This window comes from Calonectris borealis, chromosome 26 (assembly GCF_964195595.1).
Source record: "Calonectris borealis chromosome 26, bCalBor7.hap1.2, whole genome shotgun sequence".
NCBI lineage: Eukaryota > Metazoa > Chordata > Aves > Procellariiformes > Procellariidae > Calonectris > Calonectris borealis.
The window spans coordinates 617,059-641,861 of record NC_134337.1 but is presented as its reverse complement, the minus strand read 5'-3'; the positions used below and the strand labels follow the sequence as shown (position 1 = coordinate 641,861).

The 24,803-nt window shown below is 46.0% G+C and overlaps 1 long non-coding RNA gene across 2 annotated transcripts; it reads right to left on the bottom strand.

Annotated features, from left to right (window-relative positions):
* Positions 1 to 16,587: 16,587 nt before the first annotated feature.
* Positions 16,588 to 24,592, bottom strand: LOC142093406 (uncharacterized). Of its 2 annotated transcripts, none has more exons than XR_012677418.1 (3): positions 24,404 to 24,592; positions 16,900 to 17,009; positions 16,588 to 16,774 (listed from the first exon to the last, which is right to left on the bottom strand). It is a non-coding gene; the product is annotated as an uncharacterized LOC142093406 (long non-coding RNA). The 2 variants fall into 2 exon arrangements; XR_012677417.1 differs by lacking the exon at positions 24,404 to 24,592 and adding an exon at positions 17,828 to 18,803 and having other exon boundaries at positions 16,900 to 17,058.
* Between the last annotated feature and the right edge of the window lie 211 nt (positions 24,593 to 24,803).

Sequence of the window (24,803 nt, the reverse complement as noted above, 5' to 3'; positions counted from 1 at the left end):
TTGGTGGGCTTTGCGATGTATAATTGCAACTTCTTTTGGCTTTTGGACAGCTTGTAACAATTTCAAAATTTCTGATCCATATTTAATAGGAGTCCCTTGTGAAGACAATAGTCCATGTTCTTTCCAAATGGCTTCATGCACATGGACTACTCCAAATGCCTATTTAGAATCTGTATATATATGTACTTTCTTGTCTTTAGATAGCTCTAATGCTTGGGTTAGAGCAATGATTTCTGCTTTCTGGGCAGAAGTATTTGGAGGTAATATTCAGGCTTCAATTTCGTCCCGCAGGGTTACCACAGCGTACCCAGCTTTTCGCTCTCCATTAACCATAAAACTACTCCCATTTGTAAAGAGTTCAATTTCTGGATCCGTTAGTGGCACATCCTTTAAATTAGGTCAGCTAGAGTATACTTGTTCCAGTTCTCCTCTTTCATCTATCGGTATTAAAATGGTGGGATTCAAAGTTGAAGACATTTTCAAAGTTACATCATCCTGTTCAATCAGCACCACTCGATATTGAACCAATCGACCAGGAGAAATCAGTGATACCCCTTTTGTTCGAGGACGGCAACCACTGCAGGTGGTACAAAAAGTGTAATAGGTTGTCTCAAAGTTAATTTCCGAGCTGCTTTAAGTAATAGCACCACCACAGCTACTGCTCTCAGGCATGCTGGCTATCCTTTACTTACTTCATCCAGCTGTTCGGAAAAATAGGCTACTGGCCTTTTCCGATTTCCCAAAGTCTGGGGCAGGACTCTCAGTGCCACATGTTGTCTTTCATGGACGTAGAGTGTAAAGTCAAGTCCGGTAAACCCAGGGCAGGGGCTCTCATCAACTCAGTTTTAACAGAGTCGAACGCCTTTCTGCATTCTGCTGTCCGCTCCAGAGTTTCTCCAGGTTCTTTAATAGCAGCATATCAATCAAACTGAAATTGGGTGTCCACAGCCTGCACCATCTGGCCATTCCTAAAAACCCTCGCAATTCTTTTTTTTGGTCGAGGGGGAGCTATTTGACAAACAGCTGCTTTTCATTCTGCTCCCAATTCTCTTTTTCCTTAAGAATTAAAAACCCCAAGTACGTTCAGTCCTTGCTCCGAGCAAGATGTCATCCACATATTGCAACAAAGCGGTGGAAGGATTCTTACCTTGCCCATCTTCCGGTTCTTTAGCAAGTACATTACAGTGTCGGGCTGTTCTTGAATCCTTGTGGTAACACAGTCCAGCAAAGCTGTATTTTCCTCCTGGTGCTAGGGCTCTCCCATTCAAAGGCAAATATTTTCTGACTTTCTTCTTCTAAGGGAATGCAAAAGAATGCGTCTTTTAAATCCAATACAGTAAAATATACCTTATTCTCAGGAATAGCAGAGAGTAAGGTATATGGATTAGGTACCACAGGATGCATGTCAACCGTAATCTTATTAATTTCTCCCAAATCTTGTACCAGTCGATATTCTTGGGTTCAGGGCTTCTTAACCGGTAAGATGGGAGTATTATCATAGCATATTGTCTTTTCCTTACCAGCTGAGCTCCCAGATCCAACTCTATTTTTACCGGAATGGCGTTCTTGGCTCATCCTGGTTTCTTAGAAGCCCATACCAGGGGTATCACAGCGTCCAGCGTTTCTTCTGGGATCCCGGTCTTTTTCCCTCCTGAGTCAGCAGACACAATTGGGCCTTCCATGCAGTCTCCTCAGGCACATGTAGCTGAGCAGACTTATCAGAGAACGTTAGTTGAGCCTTTAATTTACACAGTAAGTTGCATCCCAATAATGGCAGAGGGCATTCTGGCATTCATGAATAGAAATTCATGAGTCAATGTAGTTTTTCCAATTGTGCATTCCATAGGTTTTAAAAATGGCCTAAGGGCTTGTTTTCCCGTGACCCCAACAATTGGCATGTAAGTTTTACTTTAGGGGTCCTTTTACAACTAGTTACTACTGAGTGTGTTGCTCCACTACCTACTAAGAAATCTCTAACTTCATTCCCCAGCTTTACTGGAACCAGGGGATCAGCTGGGGAGATCTTAATACTCTCCCCCGGTCCTCTTCATTCAGAGTCAGAGGTTCCCAACACAATCAGGTTAGCAACTTTCTCTTGCCTTCCTTTCTCTGTAGATTCAACAAACAGTTTTTCCCTCCGGGACATTCATTTTTCCAATGTCTCTGCTTTTTACAAAAGGCACACTGGTTAGGGCGCGAAGGGGCACGGTTTGAGGGATTCTGTCCTCGCCCTACCCTGTTCCATCCGCTTCCTCCTCTCTCTGACTGAATTTTCAGTGATTGCAGCTGCTAGCAATGCGGCTTGTAATTTTATTCCTTTCTGGGTTTTTTTAAGTTTTTATCGTTTTTCTTTTTTTTTTTTAATCATCTCTATTATTGTATACTTTGTACTCTATTTCAATTCTGTGATGCAGATATTTCCCCAGCTCCTTCTACTCGCTGCAGTTTCTTTCTAATATCAGAGGCCGATTGTCTCATACATCTACTAGCCTCATCCTCTGGATCTAAATCCATCCATCTATGAGCAGTTTTACAGCATCTTTCATAAAAGGCCGAGGGGTTCTCCTCTGACCCCTGCCTGATTTCATGTTTACACATCTTCAGCCTCCCCACAGTCCTTAACACATTCCTTTCCTTTTTCACATCTCTCACAACAATTCTGTTTCCTTCTTTTCCCATTAGCACTTCCTGCTAACGTACACATTCCACTTGCATCATTCATCATCAGTTTACATTTCTTTTGCCACTCAGGATGTTGCCTCAGAGTAAGGAACGTGTCACCATACAATACCTCATCTCATTTTCCTTCCCTCCTTAGAAACAGCATTAATTGCAATAAAGTATTATAGTTCAAAGTTCCATTCATGGGTCACTTCTCTCCGTCTTCTAGTTTATATAATGGCCACCATTGATTACAATACTTAATCAAATCATGCCTTTTTGTGGTCTCTCCAGGGGATCCTGCAATTTGTTTCCAATGTGTTAAAATGCAACCCAAAGGTGATTTTCTTAAAATTCCCCCACCCGTAGACGATCTGCCACCCATTTTACAAACAGGAAACCACACAAACAAACAAACTTTTTGCACAAACCACCACCGCAAATATTCAATCACTATGACAACAGACAATACCTTTACACAAAACAATCCAAGGGGACTCGAACCCCTGTGTCACTCTCAGCAGACAGACAAATATTTATAATAGTTACCGCGGGCTTATTCAGATTTTACCTTAAGCGGGGACTCTAACCCCTTCCAAACGAAGCGGGGACTCGAATCCCTTTTGAACCAAGTGGGGACTCGAACCCCTTCCCAGGTTCCCAACCCAACCCTGCAGAGCTTTCGCTGTGACTTACAGGCAGGTAACCAAATTCCTGAAAGAATGCTGTAATACTCACAATTAGTGGTCTTTGCTCAGGGGCTCTTCGGTCCGGGGATCGGGAGAAATCCTCTCCAAGAATCCCTCGGTGCCGGCTGAGGTTCCGCGATCCCAGGATCCATCGAGGCTCAAGAGCGATGTCCCATCTGGGTCACCAAAACTGTTACCATAAGTCGGTGAAATAAGAACTCTCCAAGACTCAATTTTGGAGTTTTAGAAAACAGGCATTCTTTAATGCGGCGCCGGGCGCACAGGGTATCGCTCCCCTAGTGTGCGCACCAAATCACTCAACCATAGAAGTTACACACAATTAGAATATACATATTCATTACATTTCCGATTAATAATCCAAATATTCATGTTATTTCCCGGAATTCATTAACATATGCAAAAGTCTTCGATGTATGCGCCTTTATATCCATAGGTGGTCTTCCAGGGTCCTCTGGTGGTCATCAATAGAATCATAGAATCATAGAATCATACAGGTTGGAAAAGACCTCTAAGATCATCGTGTCCAACCGTCAACCCAACACACCATGCCCACTACACCATGTCCCTAAGGGCCTCATCTACACGTCTTTTAAATACCTCCAGGGATGGTGACTCCACCACTTCCCTGGGCAGCCTGTTCCAAGGCCTGACCACTCTTTCAGTAAAGAAATTTTTCCTAATGTTCAATCTAAACCTCCCTTGGCGCAACTTGAGGCCATTTCCTCTTGTCCTATCGCTAGTTACTTGGGAGAAGAGACCAACACCCACCTCGCTACAACCTCCTTTCAGGTAGTTGTAGAGCGCGATGAGGTCTCCCCTCAGCCTCCTCTTCTCCAGGCTAAACAACCCCAGTTCCCTCAGCCGCTCCTCATAAGACTTGTGCTCCAGGCCCTTCACCAGCTTCGTTGCCCTCCTCTGGACACGCTCCAGCACCTCCATGTCCTTCTTGTAGTGAGGGGCCCAAAACTGAACACAGTATTCGAGGTGCGGCCTCACCAGTGCCGAGTACAGGGGCACGATCACCTCCCTGCTCCTGCTGGCCACACTATTTCTGATACAGGCCAGGATGCCGTTGGCCTTCTTGGCCACCTGAGCACACTGCCGGCTCATGTTCAGCCGGCTGTCGACCAGCACCCCCAGGTCCTTTTCCTCCGGGCAGCTTTCCAGCCACTCTTCCCCAAGCCTGTAGCGTTGCCTGGGGTTGTTGTGGCCGAAGTGCAGGACCCGGCACTTGGCCTTGTTGAATCTCATACAGTTGGCCTCGGCCCATCGATCCAGCCTGTCCAGGTCCCTCTGCAGAGCCTTCCTACCCTCGAGCAGATCAACACTCCCACCCAACTTGGTGTCGTCTGCAAACTTACTGAGGGAGCACTCGATCCCCTCGTCCAGATCATTGATGAAGATATTGAACAGGACCGGCCCCAGTACTGAGCCCTGGGGAACACCGCTCGTGACCGGCCGCCAACTGGATTTAACTCCGTTCACCACAACTCTCTGGGCTCGGCCGTCCAGCCAGTTTTTTACCCAGCGAAGAGTGCACCTGTCTAGGCCGTGAGCCGCCAGCTTCTCTAGGAGAATGCTGTGGGAGACAGTGTCAAAGGCCTTACTGAAGTCCAAGTAGACCACATCCACTGCCTTTCCCTCATCCACTAGGCGGGTCACCTGGTCATAGAAGGAGATCAGGTTGGTCAAGCAGGACCTGCCTTCCATGAACCCGTGCTGGCTGGGCCTGATCCCCTGGTTGTCCCGGACATGGCTCGTGAGCGCCCTCAAAATGAACCGCTCCATGATCTTCCCCGGCACCGAGGTCAGGCTGACCGGTCTGTAGTTCCCCGGATCCTCCCTCCGGCCCTTCTTGTAGATGGGAGTCACATTGGCGAGCCTCCAGTCGTCCGGGACCTCCCCAGTTAACCAGGACTGGTTAATAGTCTTCCTCACAGTGTCCTTTAGTTGAACTCAGTCTTCACGCATGCTCAGTTTTAATCCTTGGCTTAATTAGCACAATTCTCATTAGCACAAACTAGCTTAGGCTGGCACAACCCCCTTATCTATTCTACTCAAGATACAAGGTTGGCTTCCTCATCTATTTTACGCAGAATACGAAGTTTCAAGGCCTTTTTATCTACTGAATGTCCGGCCTGTCTATTCATAAAGCATTCCTACCCCATGTACATCGTTTCAACCACGGAATCGTATGTCTCTTCGCTGTTCCTTTGCAATTGGTATCAGTGCCACAGCGGGATTTAAACGCCAAGAAACTGCCCCTGCCTGCGGGTTTCTTACCATTACGCGTTATTAGGTAATTATTAAATAACAATTACATTATCAATAATGCTTAGCAAAATACTAATAATGCTTAAATTGTTGAATTATTAAAATCAGCAGGCTTATTTCCAGCGGCTGTGGCAGCGAGCGCAGCTCAGGCAGTCGGAGCCTGGCCCAGCCAGCCGGGACCCTCCAGGGCTGCTCTGGGCACGCGGGTCCCCCCCTCGCTCAGTGGCCACCCCCATGACATGGGACCGATGGAGCTGATCCACGAGGTCAGCTGTGATAAAGCCTCCTCCTCCTGCTGAAGAGAGCTGAGCGATGCGAATCTGCTCTGGGTAGCAATTAGACCCGTTACGTTTCTCCTTCCAGGGTTCATCTGGCTTAATTTTGTAACTCCTCAGTAAAATGAGGAATGTGCTGTTCCCACCACAGTTAGCAGCTCTGCGCCCCCATTAAACCCCAGCACAGATGATCCATCAGCAGAAGACTCTTCGTTCTGACAACAGGAGGATGGCAGCAAGCTACAGCACACCCTGCACGTCACTGCTCTTCCCGAGAGCCCACCAGCACGGGAGCCCATGATGCTCAGAAACCGAAAAACAGAAACACAAACTCTCATGTTTCTGTTTTGAAGGAAAATATGGGGAAGGAGGGAGGGGTAGGGCTGTCGCTGTGGATGTGCTTCCTCCTCCTCAGGAGTCCTTCTCCTCCTTAGGATGCCTCCTCCCCCTTCTCCTCCTCCTTAGGAGTTCTCCTCCTTAGGAGTCCTCCTCCTCCTCCTCTTAAGGAGTCCTCGCCCTCCTTCTTCTCCTCCTGAGCTCTTTTTCTCAGTAGTACTCCTCCTCAGGAGTCCTCCTCCTCCTCCTTCTCCTCCTTTATAGGAGTCCTGCTCCTTCTCCTCCTCCTCCTTTATAGGAGTCCTTCTCAGAAGTTTTCTTCCTATTCAGGAGTTCCCCTCCTCCCCGGACAACTCCTTCTACAGAGTTCTCCTCCTCAGGAGTCCTGCTCCTCTTCAGGAGTCCTCCTCCTCTTCCTCCTCAGGAGTCATCCTATTTTTCTTCCTCTTTCTCCTAAGGAGTCCTCTTCTTCCTCCTTCTCCTCCTATTCAGGAGTCTTCCTTCTCCACCTCCTTCTCCTCCTCAGGAGTCCATCTCTTCCTCCTCAGGATTCCTCCTTCACCTCCTCAGGAGTCCTCCCCCTTCTCCTCCCCCTTCTCCTCCCCCTTCTCCTCCCCCTTCTCCTCCTCCTCAGGAGTCCTCCTCCTTCTCTTCCTCCTCAGGAGTCCTCCTTCACCTCCTCAGGAGTCCTCCTCCTTCTCTTCCTCCTCAGGAGTCCTCCTCTTTCTCCTCCTCCTTCTCTTCCTCCTCAGGAGTCCTCCTCCTCCTCCTCCTCCTCCTTCTCCTCCTCCTCAGGAATCCTCCTTCTCCTGCTCCTCAGGATGTCTCCTTCTACAGAGTTTTCCTCCTCAGGACTCCTGCTCCTCCTCAGAAATCCTCCTTTTCTTCCTCCTCCTCAGGAGTCCTTTTCCTCCTTCACCTCCTCCTCAGGAGTCTACCTCTTCCTGCTAAGGAATTCTCCTCCTCCTCAGGAGTCCTCCTCCTCGTCCTCATGAGTGTTCCTTCTACTCTACAGGAATCCTCCTCCTTAGGAGTCTTCCTCTTCCTCCTACTCAGGATTCCTCCTTGTCGAGATTGTCCTCTTCTTCCTCCTCCTTCTCCTAAAGAGTCATCTTCTTCTTCTTCCTCCTCCTCCTCAGGAGTCCTCCTCCTCCTTCTCTTCCTCAGGAATCCTCCTCCTTCTACTCAGGACTCCTTCTTCTACAGACTTCTCCTCCTCAGGAGTCCTCCTCCTCCTCCTCCTCCGTCTCTTCCTACTCAGAGTCCTCTTCTTCCTGCTAAGGAAACCTCCTCCTCGAGAGGAGGACTCCTCCTCTTCGGGTGTCTTTCTGCTCTTCCTCGTACAGAGTTCTCCTCTTCAGGAGTCCTGCTCCTCCTTAGGAGTACTCCTTAGGAGTCCTCCTTCTCTTCCTCCTCCTCAGAAGTCCTTTTCCTCCTCCTTCACTTCCTCCTCAGGAGTCCACCTCCTTTTCCTCCTCAGGAGTATTCCTCTTGCTCATGAGTCCTCCTCCTCCTCTTCCCCTTAAGGAGTCCTCCCATCCTCCTCCTCAGCAACCCTCCTCCTCAGCAACCCTCCTCTAGAGTCCTCTTTCTCTTCCTCATGAGTCCCTCTCCTCCTATGGAGTCCTCCTCCTCCTCTTAAGGAGTCTTCCCCATCCTCCTCCTCCTTCTCTATAGGAGTCCCTTTCCTCAGGTGTCCTTCTCCTCCTCTTCAGTGATCCTCCTTCTCAGAAATCCTCCTCTTCCTCCTCAGGAGTTCTCCTCTTCCTCCCCCTCCTCCTTCTCCTCAGGAATCATCATCATCTTTCTCCTCCTCCTCCACCTCCTCCTCAGAACTCCTTATCTTCTTACTCCTCAGGAGTCCTCCTCCTCCTCCTCCTCAGGAGTCCTCCACCTTCTCACGTGGTCTCCTCCTCCTCCTCTTTAGGAATATTCCTCCTTCTCTTCCTCCTCTTCAAGAGTCCTCCTCCTCTTCCTCAGGAATCCTCCTCGTCCTCTTCAGGAATCCTCCTCTTCTTCCTCTCAAGAGTCCTCCTCCTCTTCCTCCTCTCCTCAAGAGTCCTCCTCCCCTTCCTCCTCTTCAGGAGTCCTCCTTCTCCTTCTCCTCCTCCTCCTTACTACCAGACAAGAGGACATCTGCGAATGTTCCTTTGCCTTGGGAGACTTTGGTTTAACCACAGAAAAGAGGTATCCATTCTTCAAGATAATGTAGAACCTGAACTGCCAGAATCAGGCACAGTCTCTGACACAGGCTGGGCCATAGCCAGAACTGCATCTGCTCACAACTGCAGTATTAGTACCTTCTCCAGAACTTTGAGAGACCTCTTCCTTCTGACTCCATGTTTCCTTTGTTGTCCATTTGGTCCATTTGCTGCAGTAGCTGCATTGCACCCTCAGCCTGACTGGTTGCTGTTCTTTGTTCAAGGTTATATCCCACAGGTCCCCCTGTAAGAAACAGCAGCAAGAACAGAAACACAAGCTCACTCTCTCCACACTCCCTGCATACCCAACGGCAGACCCTGAAACGGAGAGATGGGTCCAGACTCTGACTGACGGGACACCTGGGAGCTTTCAAAGAATCAGTGCAGACTGATTTGGAGGCTCCCATCTCATAATCCAGCTCTGAAAGAGCTACGCAGCCTAGCTCTGTGGGTGGGAAGTCGTTATGCAGGAAGAGAGTCTCGGCCAAAATCATCGGTGACCTAACCTCACGTGCTGGGAAATACCAAACACGATTTTTAAAGGAAAACTAATACCAATGTAATCCTTGCAGCTTTTGATTTAATATGACCAATTGGAATGAAACGATCCAGGAATTCCTTCCTTACAGAAACTCACTTGGTTACAGCCCATAGTAAGGGCTGCTGGACTAAACTCACACTTACTTTCTTTGGAGGAATTCTGTGTAGGAGACCAGCTGGAAGCTAACACCAAGGCTCACTTGTAACCCCTGGAACAAAGAACTGTTTTCTCAGAGGGTGCAGACAAGGACAGGAGACAAAACCTGATAAGGGAGCAGGGGGTGGAAATCCCCCGAGCCTGTCTGAGGAACTTCTCAGACACTTGCAGGAATGGGGGATGAATCCCAGGAAGGCTCTGGTGAGATAAAGGAATGCAACAAAAGACATTATTCACCCTCTGTAGAGAGTTAACTGGGCCTGGCCTTGGGGGAAGAAACATGCTGAGTAAGATAAGCACCAAGAGAACAAAGACTGCCAGAAAGTACTTGAACTATGGGTGAACTATCCTAATTAGCATGTTAACCACCCGTGGACTGTCGTGGTTTAACCTGGCAGGCAGCCAAATACCACGCAGCCGCTCACTCACTCCCCCCGCCCCCCCAGTGGGACCGGGAGAGAATCGGAAGGGTAAGAGTGAGAAAAACTCGTGGGTTGAGATAAAGACAGTTTAATAGAACAGAAAAGGGAGAATAATGATAATAAATAATGATAGAATATACAAAATGAGTGATGCACAATGCAATTGCTCACCACCCGCGCTGACCGATAACCAAGTAGCGATCGGCACTTCCTGGATCACGCCTACCGTTCATATACTGAGCATGACGTCACATGGTATGGAATACCCCATCGGCCAGCTGGGCTGGCTGTCCTGATTATGTTCCCTCCCATCTTGTGTACCTAGCTCAGTCAGTAGGCATGGGAGCTGTCCTTGGACTAGGAGGGCACTTAGCAACAACTGAAAACATCAGTGTGTTATCAACATTCTCCTCATACTAAATCCAAAACACAGCACTAGGAAGAAATTTAACCCTATCCCTGCCGAAACTAGGACAGTATCCACCCCTTATTCCATACCATTTACGTTATGCTTAGGTCTCACATTTTTCGATACCTTTCAATTAATCACCACTATCTTTTTTATATATATACATATATAATACATATACATACATATATACATATAATACATATACATACATATATATACATAAATATATATAAATGTCCATTGAGTTCCTTTAGTCCACAACTTTGGGCTCCATCTGTCATAACAGTCTTTCAGGGCCAGAAAGATGGTGTGTGGTGTTGGGCTGTTGCATCCTGAAGCCAGTTCTCATTTCGGTACTGCTGCGCTCGTCCAGTTCTATCATCGTTGCACTTTGCTCGGTTTCATCGGAGTTAACCACCCACCAGCAGGAAAAGCCCCCTACCCAACAAAGCCCCTTCCTCACTGAATATGCGCAGTAAAAAGAAAGGACACTGCAACTTTAAGTGAAGAGGAGGCACACAAGAACCAATGGAAGCAAACTACGGAACTGCCACCGCAGCAGAGGGGCAGTTTGTAGTGAACGGTGGACATAAAAGGGGAAGGCAAAGTGCCAGGGGGTGGGGGAACTTCTGGACGAGTGCTCCTACAGACCAGTGACCTCCCGTTGGCGGGACCAATGCTGGAACCCGGACCGGTGATCGATCTCTCCCCGTCTCTCTCTCTCTCCCCCCCTACCTCTTGCTCTCCTCTTCTCTCCTTCTTTTATTCTTCTACCTTTTCTAGTAAGTAACGCAAGGCATAAACCCCTTCAGCTGTGGCGAGCAATAAGTTTTTCTGCTACCCAATTATTTACCAATGAGCCTAGCTATACGGTGATGTAGTGGATACAGTTTGTTAGGATTTGTTGCTTAAAAGTTAGGTAACTAGCAGGTGTTGTGTCTGTAGGTATGCAGATAAACTGTGTACCTTGGAAGCATTGTTAAGAAAGGAACAGGGAAGAGACATGAGATTCTGTGGTTGAAATGATGTAGATGGGTTAGGAATGCTTTATGAGTAGATAGGCCGCGCATTCGGTAAATAAAAGAACCTTGAAACTTGGTACTCTACGTAAATTAGACAGAGAAGCTAACCTTGTAGGGTAGATAGGGAAGGTAGACTGGAATAAGCCAGCTTGTTACAAGTGAAAAACATGTAAACCAAGCCAAGGCATAGACGGAGCATGCGTAAAGACTGAGTTCAACCTCAGAGGGCACTGTGATGAAGACTATCGACGACCACCAGAGGACCCGAAAGACCACCGAAGGGCGCATGCGTCAGAGACTTTTGCATATGTTAATGAATTCCGGGAAATGACATGAATATTTAGATTATTCCTCAGAAATGTAATGAATATGTATATTCTAATTGTATTTAACCCCTGTGGTTACGTGATTTGGCACACACGCTAGGTGGAGCGACCCCCTGTGCGTCCAGCGCTGCAATAAAGAATACCTGCTTTCTAAAACTCCAAATTGAGTCTTAGAGAGTTTGTTAGGAACGTCTTCGTTTCAATGGAATAAAAGTCTTTGTTTATGTATAGACCTGGCGTGTCGTTTCACCTTAATCCACACCGAGGGAATTTACGAATCTGAGTCACCTCTCCCTCCGCACAGGCGGGACGTGACATTCTGAAAGGAAAAGTTTTGGGCTTACAAGAAGATGAGGGCTGTTTCACTACAGCAGTTTATCTGTGCAGGCTGAAGGTAACCATGCAGCTAGGAGCACCTGAAATTGCAGGCCATTGTATATGCAGTGAATCCCTGCAGAGCAAATATGCTGGGATTGGCCCTTTGAAACCAGTTCTACAGGAGCAAGAAGTATGCCCTGGCCATCTGAGATTGCAAGCAAGCCCACAGACCACATTTGCGTAAAGGCTCAGCCAGTTGCGGAGAGGTCCAAAAGGTTCCTGAAATGGGGGCAGCATGTCATCATGCAGAAACAGGCAGAAATCCAGGTATGATGCAACTGTTCACCTCCCAAGGAACAGGGGGAGAAGAAGCTGTTCCTTTTATACTACCAGGCAACTTCTTCTGTGGACAATCCCAAGAGGAATGAGTTTGCCTCCTTGGAAAATACTCTCTCCTAAGAGTTGGAGAGGGAAAAAGGCCAGGAAGGCGCTAGGGTGGCAGGGATTTGAACTAAACTTAGAACGGGTATCAGTATCCAGAAAACGGATGAAATGCACTGGGACATTTGGGAGGATGGGCAACAGCCGGGAGGAGGAGAACAGGGGCGTTAGGGAAGAACCTGTGAGCTAAAGGGTCTGCCGAACAGCAGCTCTGTCAGAGCAGCCTTTTAGTCTGTGGGCTAAAAGAGAAAGAATCTTCCACTCCTGCAAGGTCTTTGGAGAACAGTGGGTTTAGAAAGCAACTGCCAATCCCTCTGGAATGATCCTGTCGTAAATCTGCCTCCCGATGCCATAGTGAGAAAAGTCATGACGCTGTTCAAAGAAGAGAGAGGTGCCTGCAAGGCCATCTGCACAGAGGAAGGACACTGGTGGGGGGTGGCAGGTACTCACACCGAAGCCAGTGTCAAGGTGTCAGCACCCACTGTTGGCCCTCCATGGAGTTCTGCACGAAGGGGCATCTGAGGTAAAAGAGGACTGGAGTCTTGAAGACAAGGCAAGGGCATCCTTCAGGCTCATCTCTGAGAGGCCACGCTCACCCCTAGAGTTTGTAGCTTGACAGTCAGAAAAGCTTGTGTCGTCTCCCTCTAAAGCTCATCCCTTGGCTAAGTTTGATGAGCAGGAATCAAAAATGTCTCCATGCAGGTGATGCAGGTGAAAAGGGAAAAAAAATACCTGAAGGCAGTTTTATGCTTGCCACTTTAAGAATCCAGGACTAAACAGATGCTCTCGTCTCCTTCTGAATATTCTGTAGCTTACTGTTTCAAATCCATGCTTTGCTTTACTCATATGGTGAACACACTCAGCTCCAGTTCTAAAAATAAGTGAAATAAGTAAGAACTGAGCTTACAAAAAGTCACAAAAAGGAAGCAACCTTGTAAATGGCTACTCCAAGTATTTCATTAGAAATCAGGATTTTAGTACCTCTAGCCAACAAGATCTATACCCTTAATCTATATTCAGACTCATGTTTCAAAGTATCACTTAAAAAACAAAAATATGCACTCATTCCAGTATTAGGCTTTCTGCTTTTCTAGAAAAATCAACAAGCAGTTAAAGAGAAAAAAAAGCGTTACATAACACGGAAAGGGGGATGAGCAGCAAGCTGAGCGAGCTTGCAAATCCTACATGGTTACTGACATAAAGAGACGGGCAGGTAGCAAAGAACCATAGAAAGATCTTACAAGAGTGGGTCATTGTCGCAAAATAGTAGTTTTGAGGCCGCTTAAAGAATCACTGGCAAAGGTATCAGCAAAAGTGATTTTAATAGGAATTTGTAAAAGCGCAAGTTAACAGAATTTGATGGCAAGGTTCACTCTATTACTCATTACATGGATTAAGTGTACACAGGGAAAATCATGTCAGAATTGTATTGGAATGATTTATAGAAAGACCGAGGACAAAAGGCTAAGGGAGACCCTCCTGTTGAGTCACGAGGTTCAGAGAAGACCCGGCTGGATCCAACCTTAATCTCAGACTTGGACAATGGCTGGTGTCTAATACAAAAAGGGTAAGGAGACCCTCCCGTTGAGTCACGAGGTTCAGAAGAGATCCAACTGGACCCAGTCTTAGTCTCAGACTTGGACAACGGTTTATGTCTAATACAGAAAGGGATAGGAAGGACCTCCCGTTGGGTCACGAGGTTCAGAGTAGGCGCCTTTGCTTTCTAAACTCCTCCTCAGAGAGGAGCCTAGGTGCGGCTGGATCTACCCCTAGTCTCAGACCTGGGCAACGGATTTATACCTAGGGGTTACGTGTGTTTAGCAGCAATTTAAAGTTTTGAGGTAAATCATAAGATTCTAACAATATTTAATCATTAATCAATTTGGCAGCTATAGAGTAAGGTAGTCAAGTTTACTACAAATACTAAAACAACTTAACTACAGATTATACTTATCATTGATTATACACATAAACACACAAAAGATCTAGATCAATTTATATATATATATATATGAATATGGTACCAAAGCTAGATAAGTTTACAAGGGTATACCTGTTAAAAATCCGCCTCAAGTCTCGTGAAATAGTCACGTTAAATGCCTTGGCATTTCTCAACAGGCGAAGGGTTGAGCCCCGAGGAGTGTCTTGGCCGAGGAGTGTTTCAGCCCAGGTCTCAGTGATCCTCCGAATCGCACAAACTCAAGAGTTTGCGAACTCTGAGAGGCGTCCCACTCAGAGGGAGGTTCTGGGTGCAGCCCGCTGCGGTCCAGGAGAGCTGAGATGGTCTCACTAAGGACCACTGTTTAGAGTTCGTCAGATGACTGGCTTTAGTCATCCGTGACAATTCCCAAGATCTCATCAACAATGGTGCCATTCCCCTCAAATTACAACTCAGAGAAGTGTGTCAGGGAAGTGATGGATTATCCCCAACCTTGTCCCCCACCTGGGTTAGGTAACGAAAGTTCTGGGACGGCCAGTGCTGTTCCTCACTCCTGCCGTGCAGGAGTTCTTGGAGCAGTCAAGGGACACTTCACTGCCCAACTCGTTACAGGGGGGCCAAAGTTTATCAGGAGTTCCTGAGGTCGTAGAGTGACACTGGGAAAAAAAAAGGGGGGGCAGGAAGGAACGCACCACCACGGTCACGGAGCAATAAAATGGCAGAGGAAACTCTGTACAGAGAGGTACAGAGTGGGGATGCACATGGGGAAAAACAATCCTGGCTTCACACACAAAATAGTGCTCTTTGAGCTGACCAGTACCACTGGGCAGTGACACCTGGAGATTCTGATAGCTCAACACTCAACAGCACCCCAAGAAAACCCAAATCCAAATCCTCCATGAGGAATTATGAGCAAAAGAGCTTGTCCAAAAAGAAAAAAAGATCAAGAGGTGGTCTGATTACAGTAGACAAACTCCTTCCTGGGGGCGGGAGGGGGGGAATGCTCAGACTGAATGAGGTCTTCAGTCTAACAGAGTACTGGGAAAAAAAGGACAGAAGGCTTGAAGTTGATGCCTCACCAATTTAATTTTGAAATCAAGAACACACTTTAAAATGATTAACTGTTTTAATCTTTTCTGGAATAGCGTAACTGCTGGGGCAAGATACAGGACTAAGAGAGAACTGCCAGATTGCATCATGAAATAACCCTTTCTGGCCTTGTATTGTATGAATCTACAACTCATGTCTTGGCTAAAAGAGATTAGAAAGCATTTGAGATCCTGGTCTCATTCTTCACTCATTTCCAGCAGTTTTAGACTGGAAACTGATGGGAGGCGGGGTGGCAGGGTGAAAGGACTACATTTGTATGAGCAGGAAAAGAACGGGCTTCAGCCTTCTCCCGTTACAATCTCTGCATGAAATACATTTGGGAATTGGGTAGAATATAAGGCAACAAGGGAGATGAATTGACATGGTCTGCACATTGCCATAGGAGGGGAAAGGTGAGCATAAACACTTCCGATCACAACGCTGCATCTGGGACTGGCTGCCACGGACTTGTGAATATTAAGTACAACACAAATTTTCTTTTTTTAAAAGCTACACTCTATGAAAGAAAGACGACTGCTAGACTGTTACTAATATTGGGCCTGCCTCTGAAAGGCAGTCAAGAACGAAGCTTGAAGTTCGCCATCACGAGCTAGCGTTGCACCCTCGTGCTGAAGGCGGCCAACAACATCCTGAGCTGCATTAGGAAGAGTTTTGCCAGCAGCTCGAGGGAGGTGATCCTTCCCCTCTGCTTCAGGGCTGCTGAGGCCAGACTGCGAGCTCTGTCCAGACTGGGCTCCCCAGGACAAGACTGGGGAGAGTCCAGCAAAGGGCCACAAAGATGATGAAGGGACTGGAGCACTTTTCGTATGCAGAGAGGCTTTGAGAGCTGGGACTGCTGAGCCTGGAGAAGGCTCAGGGGGGATCTTATCAATGTACACCTGATGGGAGGGAATGAAGAAGAGGGAGCCGGGTTCTCCTCAGCAGTGCCTTCTGGCGGGACAAGAGTCAAAGGGCACAAATTGCAAGACACGAAATTATATCTGAACATAAGAAGAAACTTTTTGACTACAGCTGTGGTCAAGCACTACAACCAGTTGCCCACTGAAGTTGTGGCGTCTCCACCCTTGGAGTCCACTCAAAACCTGAGGGGACACATCCTGGGCAACCTGCTCTGGGTGAGCCTGCTTGAGGAGGAGGGGTTGGCCTTGATGATATCAAAGGTCCCGTCCAACCTCAATGATTCTGTGAAATCCAGAGATAGAGATCTACTTTGGAATCACCGCGAGAAGTTTAGTTAGCAAACAAACTGACGGGAAAGATGCGTGATAATCCTCATGTGCACACACAACATGTGCAATTCCATGAGACTTAAAAGCACTTTGAAAACAGCAAGCTCAAATGTGTTTTGCTGTCAGCCTCAAGCTGAGAGGCAGCATTCATCAGCCGACTCAGAGGAACAGGCTGGGAGGCAGCTAGAAAACTGTTCCCAGTTCTTCCCTTGTCATCCCCGGCTCACGTCTGCAAGTCAGTGCACTGCTTTGTCTAGTTGCCGAGTTCTCACCCTGCTGTGATTCGACAGATAATGTTAACACGAAGGCGTTAAACAGGAAGACCTCTAGTTAATGGCATGGGAACCTGAAAGTATATGACTTTTCTCCAAATATGGGCAATGCTGCTTAGATTCTGTCACCTACGGAAGAGAAGGAAGAAGAAAAATGGGGCAAAGGATCACTCAGGAATGAAATATGAGGAAGGTACAAGAGACATTAAAAATATTGGTATGTGCCCTGGAAGACTATTTTGTCGTCAACTGACCTGTCCACACCCGACTGTGGGCATGAGGTCCCTGGTCCGACTTCCACTCTTCTCCTCTTCACTGTCTCTTCCACTGCAGCACCTTCTGACACTTCAGTTCTTCTCTTGACCTTCGAAACATTGCAAGCTTGGCATTGATAAAGTTTGATTTTAACTTTTCTATTTTAGAATAAAATTCAGAGTTAATATACATTCATAAAAAAATATACACTCATACTTCGCAAAATTGTTCATGTTTATACAATGAAAACCAAAAAATGATTCGGGAATAAAAGATTAGCTTCCTTATTCAAACTGAGAGGCCACCTAGAGAATTATGCTCAACAGTTTTAAACAAAAACCACTGCTTTCCAGCACATCCTATTTGCTCCATCTTCAGAGGAGAGCCTCTGAATGTAACTAGCAGGAATGTAATGCTAGCAGAGATGGAAAAATTCTTTTGGGGAATTTGGACAGGACATCTTCACTAATTCACTCCATCTTCAGACACTTACCGTATTGAAAACAAACCTATCCTGAGCTCTCATTAAACAAAAACTTTCCTAAGAAGCTTAACTTTGTTGTTTATCACATATACAGCACCTAGGAAACTACTTAATTATTCAGAAATATCAATCTCATACAGACTTTCACAGTGAAGAAACCATTGGACAGCTCAGCTCAGACTTGTAGAAAATAGATCTAACTGAAGCCAGCGGGGCTCGCAGGTCCTGAGGCAGGGCTTCCTTCAAAGTCTGCTGGAATTGACAGGAAGATTTCTCTCAACTTGGATGGTTCTAGGTGAGAATTCCGTGCCACTTTACACTGCCTGACTGACACCTAGAAATAGCAGAACTGTAGCATTGCCCATATATATATCCTGCTTCTCCAGATTATTTAGAATTAAAAAAAAAACAAAACCAACAACAAAACAAAAACACACACACACCTTTCAAGCTCATAACTGGCCTTGTTTACATCTTTACCTGTAACAGACGTATTATAAAATCTGGTGAATATTTAGACTGGACTTTCTTTAACCAACTTAAAAGTAGATTTTTGCATTGCACCTCACTTTTTGAGGACAAGATAAACTACTTAGAAACAATGCTGGACTTGCAAATGATATGTTGGAACTGAAAAACAGCAAATACAGCTCTTTCAGAACTAGAATTCCTGGCTATGAATACCACGTCGATGGGATGGGGACAATTGCTTTTCTTGAGGAAGTTGAAGGAGTCTTCAGAAGATAAGAAGGAAGTGAAGAACTGTTAGCATCACTCTGTGTTTTGGGCACCAGGTGGAAGATGCAAGGACATCTGGAGCACAGCCTCCAGAGAACATTGGCCAGCTAACCTCTGATCCATACGTATTTTCCTGAAGAAAAATCCCTGCCAACGGAAACTGGAAACATCAGTGCCTGAAAGCAACAGCACGTTATGCTGCGCATAATTTTAGAATAGAAACGCCGTACAACTATCTGGGGAGGGTAATTAAATACTGGAGCAAGGTGTACAGGGCAGTGAGTGAATTCTCCACATTTAGAAGTTTTTACATCCAAACATGGTATGTTTGATAGGGGATGCTACACGCAAACAAACGGGTGAGATTAAGAAACGACTAGTTGTCTATTTTATAAAGAAGACCAGATTACCTACTAAGCAGTCTTAAGAAAAACAGCAACTTTTCTCAGGGACCAATAATCAGAACAGGAAATAGTCAGAATAAACACGCGGTTTTCACAACAGAGGAGGTTAAATGTAGAGTCCCACAGAGGTCTCAGCTGGGGCCTGAGGCTGTTCAGGGAATTCACAGAAAACCCGGAAAATGACACACTAGTGAGGTGACAACATTTGCTAATTACACAAAAGACATTATTACCATTATTACTATCATTATTTAGAAAAGCAAATGCATTCTTTCATTAGGAAAATAGAAACAAAGAGTGTGAAGTTGAATGTCAACAAACGTAGTCAAGCACGAGGAAGAAAAACATGCGTTCCATATACATGTGCTGGCTCCAGCCTAGCTACTGACATTAAAGAACGAAGGTTGGGAGCCACTGGGCATTGCTTCATAAAAATACTAGCTGAAGAATCAGCAATGGTTGAAAAGGCAAAGAGAGATTCAGGAAATTTTAGAAAAGCAATACAGGACAAAAGAGAACACCTTGTTGTGCCCTATTTCAAATCCACAGCCATACTGCACGCAGTTTTGCTCCCTCTAATTCAAAGACACAGCAGGTGAAGGGAAAGGGAAAAGCAAGACATAGATCATAGATGTTTCCAGAAATTATCCAAACATAACCATAGCGACTTACCACAAGATACGTTTTGCTGAAAGGAGTGGAGTTCTAGATACACAGTGCAAATGTAGGGATAAGGCACAAGATGGACATTCTCATGTTTGAATCTCATCTTTGATACTCTCTCCCATTTACTCAAACCTGAGAACAGCGATAGGACTCAAGAACACAGCACTAACATTTCAAAGGAGCAGCAGTCCTGACAATGTCTTCTTGTAAGGCTTCAGCAGTCATACCAACTGAACATACGGATAAGGGAGCAATCTGTCAATATGAACTTTGTGAAAAACCACTAGTAACATATGACAAGAAACATTCAGCCAGGTGACTCCCACAGCGGGTGATGAACTAAGAGTTATGCTACAGCCCGACACACAGATTGCAGGACAACTCATCACGCCAGGCCTCTGAACTTGCAGTTCGCATCAAGGCCCAGTGCTGGCTGAGCATGTGGATGGACTTCCAAGTCCTAGAAATAGACCTTCGTGAATCAAACACTCCTCAAGCACACAGGCAAAACTGGCAAACCAAGCAGAGGCTTCGTTTGTTTGGGTGCTTCCTGTCTGACGATGCTCTTGGCTACTTTCTCTTCCTGGCAGGAACAGGAGAAAGTTGCTATCGTACATACCAGCCTCTGACAGAGAAAGAGGATGACCTCCTTCTCGCCTGTTATTACGAGCTGTGGCAATAATGCAGCCTTCCAAGACTGGAAGGGAATGCCTTGGAGGCGGAAACACGTGGGTGTTCATTACTCCTGGGCACCCAGAACCACAGGAGGTGATGCCAGAGGGCCTGATCTGATTCACAAATTGACACACCTTACGACAGAAAAGGCTTCTCATTCAACTAACTTACTTTTCTCTTCAACAAGAGCCTCAGGAGAGTTACTTCTTAACCCTTTACACTACAGCAACTACAATAGGAACAATAATTAACGGTTACCATTTCTTTAATTTAATGATTGTCAATTCAAACCAATAAGCTGCAGAATATGCAGCAGACACGGCTAAGTTCTGTCCAGTTGCACAAGCAAGAAGAAAGAGATGAAGGCTAGCCGGGCCCTTGATGCACTCTGATGAAAAAACATCTAGAGGGAGGAGGAGCCTGTAGTAAAGCTGCTGGCCAGAATAATCCAGCCTCAAATGTCTCAGCACGTACATACCAAAAGTGAAATCCCCAGGAAACTACACTCAACAAAGCCTGTGCATGCCAATATTCGAATATTAGCTCCATATGCCTATGCTGTGCAATGGCACAAAGCTTTTACAGCGCTGCCTTTTGACAGCAGGCCAGACTGACGGCAGCTAAACGCCCCTGTAAACTCTAGGGAAGAAGGAAAAACTCTGGTGATTGGTCTCAAAGGAGTAAGGGGGATGAGCAAAATAAGGCGAATACTGTGTGGAGGACATTTGCTTCACTTTTATTTCCAGACTTCAAAGACTACATTGAAGAGGGGACCAGGATAACTGGGTGACAGTCCTGCAGGCTTTGTGTGTCCAAAAGCCTGTCTGGTCTTCCAACTATCTCAGCCCAACTACTTCTCCCCATAAAACTCACTCTGTGAGGTGCTTTTTGCTCCTCTCAGCCATCTATGTTGGTGCGTAAGCATATACTCACATTTGCTCCCACCCAAGAAACAACTCTTATACTCAACATCCCTCCAGGCAACGTAAGATTTCATGGGAACACTATCCTGTTCTCTCAAGTTCAAGCTCAAACTTCTTCCTGTACAGACTGAAGACGGCTTTGCAGGTACAATCCATCCCCAGAGGCTCATGGATATGACTTAATCCTAATGTACCTTAGAAGAAAACTCCTGCAGTCTTCTCTACTAGTGGGCCACTGTTGCTGAGCCTGTAAGGAGCGTTTTATGTTGTATTAACCTTTTTAAGCAGTGCACTAGCTTTGCTTGCAATCGCATTAGGTGGGCTTCCTGTGATTTTATATATACACGTTCATTTTCTCTGGCTAAATCTGATTTGGAATGCAGGGGTGTTCATCTGAAAACACTGCAAAACACTCTTTTCACATCAGTTCTCTCTCTGGTGAAAGCAACAACTGAGGAGGATCTTCAGCTAAAGTAAAACTGCAAAGCTTAAAGGTGTCATACTCCAGCTAAAGATCTGCACGCTGCTGGACATGAATGTTGAATTAAGCCATGCCCAACAGATACAAGTCATTGAATCTTTTCTTTTATGAGTAGGAAAGAAAGGATACACGGAAAGATAGTGAAGCGGTCTGTAGAAAATGAATGTAAATCATCAAAATTTCCAAGGATTACTTGAACGCTTCCTGGAGAGGCCAAAAAAAGAAATGAAGGAAGAATATTAACACTATAGCCACAATTCCACTGTCAAGGACAGTTTCAAGGCTTTGGAAAAAATTAAAATTACTTTACAGTTTGCTTGAATCATGGAAGAGCAGGTTGGTCACAAAGTAATGGCATCATTAAAAGAACATCCACTGGTTCCACTAGCTCCACAGCTATAAGGAAAGCATGTGCAATTTAGCATTAGATTAGCCTCTGTCAAGCTAGCTCACCAGTACTGCCATGGCTCCTGAAAAAATAAGAGGGTTTGACAGCTGGTCAAGCCTGAGAAGTTAAAAGCAGTGGTCAGGCCTGGGGCTGAAAGAGAAACCATGGGATTCAGAATGAATCTGAACAGGAATCAGAAAGGAACGGGGTGCAACTAGCTTGACAAAGAGGGGTTTTCATTTGTCCAATTTTAACAGTCAATAGCTTCTTGGAAATATTTCAAATAAAGGCGTTACTCGTCTACGCTAATTCTGCCTGTTGATGACATCTTTCATTTACGTCTTTTTTTTCACCCTCGTACTCTCCAGAGAAGTTCCCCATTTCTCACACTTGAAATGTTGCATTTGACAAAATGTCCTCAGTCCCGTAACAAACACAAGATTTGCTCAGCCTAACATTCAGCTAAGGTCCCGTGGAGCTGCTTCATCTCCTACCTCTAACTCCTTGACAGCACTTCCAGTGTGGTCGAGATCAGGAGTGCTGTGAAACAGAGAGAGTTAGCCCCACACCAATCAAAAAGCAATGGAGGTACATTCATTGCAAGAGTTTAAACAGCAACAGAACATCATTCCCATTGCACAGACAAAATACTTAGCAGGCAGGTGAATTCCGAATTTATTGTACGTAAAAAACATCCATTATTCCACAAGGACTGTTTCTTGTGAATTTTCTGCCCATTTATATTTTGTGTGTCTGAGGATACAATGGATGAGAGATCAGATGTTTTCAGTCGATCCTCAGTAACACCTAGGATTGGTTTTTTGACAAGGTGCCCGCAAACCAGCACCTTTGTCTTCCAACCTATCGCGATTCTGCTCAAGGGCCTAGAAGGCGGCACCGGCAGGACACGTCTCTTAATGCCCTCCACGGTGCAAACCTGCAGAGGAACGGGCCTTCGCAGCACTGGAGTCAGGCCCTGTGGTGCTGGGAGTTGTGTACTGCCCGCATCAAACTTTGTTCCCAAATATTAACTACATCTTTTGTAAGCCATCTTCTTAAAAGTTGTTTGCTGCTAGGTATCGGCCAACAATAAAATGCACAGGGAGAGAGAACATCTTAAAGAAAAAGACGTCTGGTATATGGTCTGGTAGGCAGCCATTCTCATATCCTCCACATTCCAGGTCCCCAGCCAGAACCTGGTTAGAGATGAGGACCCTCCTTCCTCTTTAGAAAGGCGCTCTCCTTGCCTGATACAGAACAAGTTAATGAAAGGAATTACACAGCACGCCGCAGCAGCAGGACAGATATCACCCACTCAAGACTTACGCTGTGGTCATGAAGTCTTCATGAAGCAGCAGGGAAACTAAAGGACGATTCAGGAAGGGACTTTGCCGTGGTGACGAGGAAACAAGGGTGGAAAGAATGGAAGAAAGCAAGGCACCACCATTTCATGACAAGGATGTCAGACCTGCTATCTTACTGTGGGGGATTCACCGGTTGGGTTGGGGGGGGCTTGGGGAGGACGGGGTGATTATTTTCTTTTAAGCCTGGAGTGTAGCGATGCAAAAACAGAGTCATCTTTGAGTTGTTAAAGAAGGGAAAAACCTTCATTGCTACCTGGTTTTCCCTGGGGATTCCAGAGACCTTCAGTGAAGATGACCTCACTCTAGCAAAAGCCTGCACACATGTGTAGATCATCAGCTCTATGATCAGCTGGGATCAGCTCTTGCAACTCTTTCAATGTTCTTTTGGGAACCTGTCCTCAGATCAGTCACCACCTTATTGTGGGGCAGGGAACAGGATTTTCACTTCCCAAATCCGCAGGCTGACTGATAGCACTGCTTTGGGCATAAGGCTATGTAAGCACTTAGGACTTACTCCTTTACTCTCTCTTACGAATTGGGAGTGAATCCACATGCTTTGAATAAGTATGCCCTATTCACCACAACCATGACACAACGGGGAAGAGTTTCACGAGTTGCGCTGTAAAAGGAGTTGCTTTTGCTATGTTTGACCATGTTGATGTGAAGACTGACTTGATGAGCTCACTACCAATTCCAGAAGTTATTATGAAACACAAAAGGTGCTGCAAAAGTCTCACGTCCTCCTCCCTCAAGTGTAACAATGAATTGCAAGAACTGATGTTGCAATGCACACACACCGTGAGACACGCAGGGGCAATGACAGACTGCCAAACTCAAACAAATGTAGTGCTCTCTTTACCATCAGGGGATCACACACCTGCAGGCTGTTCAGAAACGTGTGCACACTACTGGCAGTGCCTTCCAAAGGGATTACGCTGAGGGAAAGAGCTTAGTCACAGACAAGAGCAGCATTTCAAGGATCTTCTGAACGCCACACGACACCACAAGACAGACAACACAGCTTCCTCTCCAAAATCAACACAGAGAACAAAACAAGGAGGAGGGTTAATCCTCCTGGATCTGACACTATTCCAGCAAAATGCTAATAAGCAAAGCTAAAGAAACAATTGCGTTTCAATTCACCCCAAAATAAAGTCATGCAACAGAATTTCAAAGAGCCAGCCTACTTCTACAAAGGAAAAGGGAGACCAGCGTTGCACGAGATTTAACGTAGCTTCACGTCTGGAGACTGCCTAATTGGCATGATGTTCATAGCACACTCCCTTCAATTCTTCTGCAGCTAACAACAGTCACTTCCAGAGTAAACCCATGCTCTGGCAATGTCTGTGCACATCTGATTGCAAAAAGAAATCCACTCACACTCATGAAACCACTCTACTGGCAGATGCTTGAGTCATTCTCTATGGCATTTTAGCTCTGCTGCAACCTCACTGGCATGAAAACAGTGTTTTCGGGATGGCACAATGCTGTCCTGTTTCTCTGATGCAGGGATACTTGCTGACTCAAAAGGATCTCAGTCTTGGTTTCTGCATGGTCACCACCACCTGAAAAGAGATTTAACCTCAACAGCTTATAAGGCTTTCCAAAAGCCTTTCAGGGCATCGACCCTGAACTGCTGTCTGCTGATGATCACAGCCTTGAAGGATGTACACAGGGAGCCAGATTATGCAGAGCCACTGCTTTGTTTTTTTTTAATTAATATTTATGAATACTGTCATTATTAATTATTTATCACAGGCTGAGACAGCTCAGACCAAGT